At 38.6% G+C, this 6,489-nt stretch overlaps 1 pseudogene across 1 annotated transcript; it reads left to right on the forward strand.

Annotated features, from left to right (window-relative positions):
* Positions 1–202: 202 nt before the first annotated feature.
* LOC149202351 (ran-binding protein 1 homolog c pseudogene) lies at positions 203–2,107 on the forward strand (annotated as a pseudogene). Its single transcript, XR_016253685.1, has 3 exons — positions 203–530; positions 1,654–1,805; positions 1,965–2,107. The product of XR_016253685.1 is annotated as a ran-binding protein 1 homolog c pseudogene (transcript).
* Positions 2,108–6,489: the final 4,382 nt, after the last annotated feature.

Here is a 6,489-nt window from a genome sequence, read left to right on the forward strand (position 1 = left end):
TATTCCATGGCCTTCTCTCCCTTTGAAACCCCCCAACCATACCTGTAATAATTTATTATATTATCTTTAACGATGCTACTTTTACTCTCAATCTTTAACAGCTACCGGCCTTCCCTCTTCAAAACCCTTATATAGAGTGTTTTCTCTCCATTGACCTCAAAAACCCTTATATAGAGAGTTTTCTCTCCGTCGACCTCTTTGCCCTTTTCCTTCGAAGCATTTTTGCACAGTTAAATCCTTTGTCCAAAATCCTCGGGGTTTCGCATTCGTGTCTGATATTGGGCGAGTTTCTGGCATATTTTGGATCCATTGATTTCATTCGAGCCCTCCCTCTGTGCACTATCTGGTATTGGGATGGCTGGAACTCAAGAGGATCCTGTTCTTACACGGGCAGTAGATGACGATTCGAGAGAGAACGAGGATGATGTCGGAAAGGAAGAGGACACTGGAGCTCAGGTTGCACCCATTGTTAAGCTTGAGGAGGTTACTGTCACCACGGGCGAAGAAGAGGAGGATGTCCTTCTTGACATGTAAATTTCTTAATCCATGGCTATTTCATGATTTTGTTTTCTCAGTTGAAAGTTGTTTTCATGGCCTCTTCGGTGGCCCTTTTCCTGTGCACATAAATGGGACCTTGACTATAAGGAAGATGCATTTGGGCAGTTATTTACTTCTATTTTTTCTCCTTTTTAGCAAGATCTGTTTTTATCGGGTTCTCGATGTTTTGTTCGCCTATTGATGATGATCGGATTTGTCATTTCAATGGGGTGCTGAAGAAACTCTATGGTAGATGCATTTAGCGGGCTATGGTTTGTTTTATCGGGTAATTAGGGTTTTGCTTTTCTATGTATTTTGTGAGTTTCTTGTTGTTTTGATGTCCCATTGATATTTTGATCAGCATTTTTTGATCTTATTATGGTCTGTAATAATTGTTTTCCTATGTTGATAGGCTGCCGATGAAGATTTTTTCGGGGATGCATTTGATGGTTTATTTGTTATCATTGGGGGTTTTGTATTTTGACGAGTCTTTTTATATTTTGTTGAACTATAGGCCATCCTTTTTTCAATGTCTTTGAAGAATCTATGATGGTTTCTCTGTTATTCTGGTTTAGTGGGGGGTGTGATGGTCATTTGTTATTGTTAAGCATACGGGGTTTCGTATTTTTTGGTTTTTGGATTAGCCATTGAATACTGAATTGGGCCTATTTGATAATCTGTCTTTTGGTTATTGGCATTAGGGTGATTTGTCTTTTTATGTTGTGAGGTGGTATGATTCAGGCATATGTCTGTTTTGGTCTTCTGTCAACTATTTTCGTTGACTTTCTATGATGTTTTGAACAGGCTGTTGATCATTTCTGTACTTTATGGGGATGTATGGGATGAGCATTCTTTTGTTATTAAATAGTTGATGATTTGTATTCTTACATGTTTGATGTTATTATTGAGCTTTTTTGTGGGATCCTTTTCGGTAATGTTAAGGAATATCTCCTGTGTTTTTAATAGGTCGTTGGTAATTTATCTTTGAATGCATTTGATATGGTGGGATATTGCGGACGTTACTTCTAATGGATGCCATGGGCTCTTAAAATGATCCTAATGCAGTTTCATTGTTTATTAATATTCCCATTCTTTTTTATATGTTTGACCCTGCAGGAAGGCGAAGCTGTACAGGTTTGACAAGGATGGGAATCAATGGAAGGAGCGTGGTGTAGGAACAGAAAAGTTTCTTAAGCACAAGGATACTACAAAGGTTCGGCTGGTCATGAGGCAATCCAAGACATTGAAAATATGTGCAAACCATTTAAGTATGTAAATTTGTTTGTTTGTTTTTTTTTTGTGTAATTTCCCCCTGAGATTGTAATAGCTTATCTTATGTCCAAGTTTTAAGAGGCTTTCTGTGCCGAGAATTTGTGTTGATCCTTATTATCTAGATTATATTGTTTTTTTTTTTTTTTGCCTTGCAGTTCATTCCCCAATGTCACTTCAGGAGCACGCAGGTAGTGATAAAACTTGGGTCTGGCATGCAACTGATTTCTCAGATGGGGAACTGAAGGAAGAACTCTTCTGCATTCATCTTGGCTCTGTAGACAGTGAACACTGTTCTTAGACTCTTCTAATCCTTGTTATGATCTTTTCTTTCTGTCTTGTATTTTTCTTTGATAAAATCAATGTTTGAGTACCTATATTCTTGGATCATTTCATTGAAGGGTTGATTTTGCATATGTTCTTAGGATGCTTTTGTGCAGATTATAGTGGGTTGGTAAGGGATCCCCCTCCCCAAACACCCTATCAGCATAGTTAAGACTTGAGTTTAGGGTGGCTTTAATTATCTCTGGTAATAGCAAATGATACGGAGGATTGTGCATAACCCACCCCCTTTTTGATTCCAATAAGCAGAGGTGGTCACTATGGTAATCCGATTTCAATTTGTAGTTAGAAAATGGGGTCACAACTTTCCATATTTTTTGTTTTGTTTTCTCTTTTTACATCAAACAATAGTATATTTATTAGAACCATAGTCAACTAAACAAACAGGAAACAATTTATTTGACAGGTGGAAGAAGTGATAGGCTTAGAGCAATTGAATTGTAGGCCATGCTTCTTGACAAATTGATGAACAGATGTCTCCTTACTTGAGATTTAGGTTGGCACCATGGCACCATCCTGTCCATCATTATACACTAATCTTGTCATTATCTTCTTCACTGTGAATGACTGGCCTGTTCCCTGCAAATAGATCTGGGCATAGAGGAGCCAATCCAAGAACAGTAATCTCTAGCACAAGACAATATTAATGATCTAAATACCTAATCCTGAAGCTTGAGTTTGATTTTTCTCTACTGGTTCTGAATCTCTGATTGAGAATCTCCCACTCGTCATTATCAAACCTTCTCCTTCATCATTGGCATCAGTTGCACTGCTGAGGTACTTTGGTTGGTTGTCATTGGACTTGAGAGCTTGAAGTTTCAAATGATTATAGTAACAGACAGCCAGAAAAGCCAGTCCACACCCACTCAAGTTTATGACTGTAACCTTTTCATTTATTACAGACAAAGATTATGTTATGAGCAGCCAGTCCTTGACAATACTAGCAACATTCATAGTCAAGGCTGAAGTCTTTCCTATCAGAAGAAACACTTCAAGATTAAGAGCCAAGGCACAAGCAGAAATGTCATGTAATCCAAATCAAAGGAAGAGACCCTGATTATCAGAAATGGGTATTCTACTAAGGCCCAGGGGGTGCTGAGAAAAACAAGGCAACAAGGAGCAACAAAGATGTGATGGGATTCAACTTAATCCCTTTTGATGGTCGTGGAATTTGTACGAGAACCAATTGGGTAGTCTCACATGCAACTGCACTTAACTGGAGAATCACCTCCCATGCATTCATCTTGGCCTCCCCATAAGCTGAAATAGTAACTCCAATGGATATGGCCAACATATTGGCCTCGGGCTTACCATTATAAGCTTCTTCCTTCAGGGAAACCACAATCAAATACACAGCAATGGGAATTAGAGCTTTCAGCATTTGAAATAATGATACTGAGAGGAAAACATAGGCAGAATTTGAAAACCAAAGACCCAAAGAATACACTTATCAATACTATGGGTTCAATGAGCTTGAAGACTCTTACAATAGCAACAGCCAGTGTTGAGTAGAAGCCCATGTGAATCATGGTGGGACTGATCAGACTAAAGTTGTCAAGCAATGGCAACTCCAATGGATATGGCTAACATATTGGCCATGGCCTCACCTTTATAAGATTCTTTCTTCAGGGGAACTGCAATCGAATGCATATCAAATGGACACAAGAGCTTTCAACATTTGAAATATCGATACTTTGAGAGGCATGCACCAAGGGCTGCATCATTTAGGATTTGTACTTAGTTTAGGTGTCATATTCAAGGGGAAGTTGTTATGATTTCCACCACTTCATAGATTGTTAGAGTGATGAAACAAAAGAGGCTCCCTCTTGAGGCTAGATTATGTCATTCATATCAGCTGTGTTGTTGATGTCCTAGCTCAGCCAGGTCTTGCCAAAACTCTATTGAGGTTCAAAATTTATTATAAACTGAAATGTCTTCACAAGAATTGACCTCATAAAATGCCATAATCACAAGATATGCCATACATGGCTGTGATTATGGCTCGCAAGACCCTTAGACTTTGAGCAATGAGGCTCGCAACATCACTTATGATTATGCACTCTACAATTCTGTGACCAGCTGAATGTCAAGCAATTGAACCGCGATTTAAATCCTATTTTGTCAGCAATAAGTACTATACTTTGTCTTTATTTAGTGTAGAGAACCAAGCACTTATTCTGCTCATCTATAGAAGGGACAATGGTTGTTTGCCTATGAGGTATAAGGAAATCCTATCAGATGTTTTGTATTTTCGTATGGAATTGAATCATACTCCTGCACACTGTAACATTCATATATATCAACCTGTAGAGGCTTTAATAACACTTGGTATTCTGGTTAGTGATTTTATTGGACCTCATGTGCATATCCTACATGCACAGGATGGACTATTCATATGTTACAGGGTATTATTCTTATTATTTAGGGTGCACATCTTCAGGTGCTCAAGAATGATTACTAGAACAATCAGTTAATTCTGCAATTTAAAGGATGAAAAAGGAGGTTATAGGAGTCTAGTTTTGGTTCTCATCCACAATGTCACACTAGTCTGCCTGGGCATGGTTCTCATGGTTTAATAGTGACTTGAGAAGTCATAATACCACAGATCACTAAACACGAACAGCTAAGGTAGCCCAAGGACAATAGCCATCTTTACACATTAATTAACAGGTCTTACATTAATTATCCTAGGGGGTTTTAATACTTCTAAATGCTTAAAAAACAGTTAGCAGAGCATTCACATTACACATTCCAGCAATCTTTTCTATAAACCAACCAAATGCAGTCAGGAGAGCCCTCCTTTTAAACTATACAACCTTATTGTTAGTATGATCAACCTTATTTTAATATATAGTGTGACAAACCGTATGTGACAGGCAGGTGGAAAACTTTTCTCGCAATTGACTAAGCGACGTCCTGCGAGCCAGACTTGAGACGGAAACCCTCGTCAGAAGTATATGCTTGGCTCTTTTCCAAACAAATGAAGAGTCAATGAGGTTTTGTGTAATCACTTCTGGTATCGTATTGGGTTATCCCACCCCCTTTTTGATTCCAATAAGCAGAGGTGGTCACTATGGTAATCCGATTTCAATTTGTAGTTAGAAAATGGGGTCACAACTTTCCATATTTTTTGTTTTGTTTTGTCTTTTCACATCAAACAATAGTATATTTATTAGAACCATAGTCAACTAAACAAACAGGGAACAATTTATTTGACAGGTGGAAGAAGTGATAGGCTTAGAGCAATTGAATTGTAGGCCATGCTTCTTAACAAATTGATGAACAGATGTCTCCTTACTTGAGATTTAGGTTGGCACCATGGCACCATCCTGTCCATCATTATACACTAATCTTGTCATTATCTTCTTCACTGTGAATGACTGGCCTGTTCCCTGCAAATAGATCTGGGCATAGAGGAGCCAATCCAAGAACAGTAATCTCTAGCACAAGACAATATTAATGATCTAAATACCTAATCCTGAAGCTTGAGTTTGATTTTTCTCTACTGGTTCTGAATCTCTGATTGAGAATCTCCCACTCATCATTATCAAACCTTCTCCTTCATCATTGGCATCAGCTGCACTGCTGAGGTACTTTGGTTGGTTGTCATTGGACTTGAGAGCTTGAAGTTTCAAATGATTATAGTAACAGATAGCCAGAAAAGCCTATCCACACCCACTCAAGTTTATGACTGTAACCTTTTCATTTATTGCAGACAAAGATTATGTTATGAGCAGCCAGTCCTTGACAAGGCCAGCAACATTCATAGTCAAGGCTGAAGTCTTTCCTATCAGCAGAAACACCGCAAGATTAAGAGCCAAGGCACAAGCAGAAATGTCATGTAATCCAAATCAAAGGCAGAGACCCTGATTATCAAAAATGGGTATTCTACTAAGGCCCAGGGGGTGCTGAGAAAAACAAGGCAACAAGGAGCAACAAAGATGTGATGGGATTCAACTTAATCCCTTTTGATGTTCGTGGAATTTGTATGAGAACCAATTGGGTAGTCTCACATGCAACTGCACTTAACTGGAGAATCACCTCCCATGCATTCATCTTGGCCTCCCCATAAGCTGAAATAGTAACTCCAATGGATATGGCCAACATATTGGCCTCGGGCTCACCTTTATAAGCTTCTTTCTTCAGGGAAACCACAATCAAATACACAGCAATGGGAATTAGAGCTTTCAGCATTTGAAATAATGATACTGAGAGGAATACATAGGCAGAATTTGAAAACCAGAGACCCAAAGAATACACTTATCAATACTATGGGTTCAATGAGCTTGAAGACTCTTACAATAGCAACAGCCAGTGTTGAGTAGAAGCCCATGTGAATCA

This window comes from Pinus tabuliformis, chromosome 2_1, assembly GCF_031772625.1.
Source record: "Pinus tabuliformis cultivar Carrire ecotype Pingquan chromosome 2_1, CPIR1, whole genome shotgun sequence".
In the NCBI taxonomy this organism is placed as follows: Eukaryota; Viridiplantae; Streptophyta; class Pinopsida; order Pinales; family Pinaceae; genus Pinus; species Pinus tabuliformis.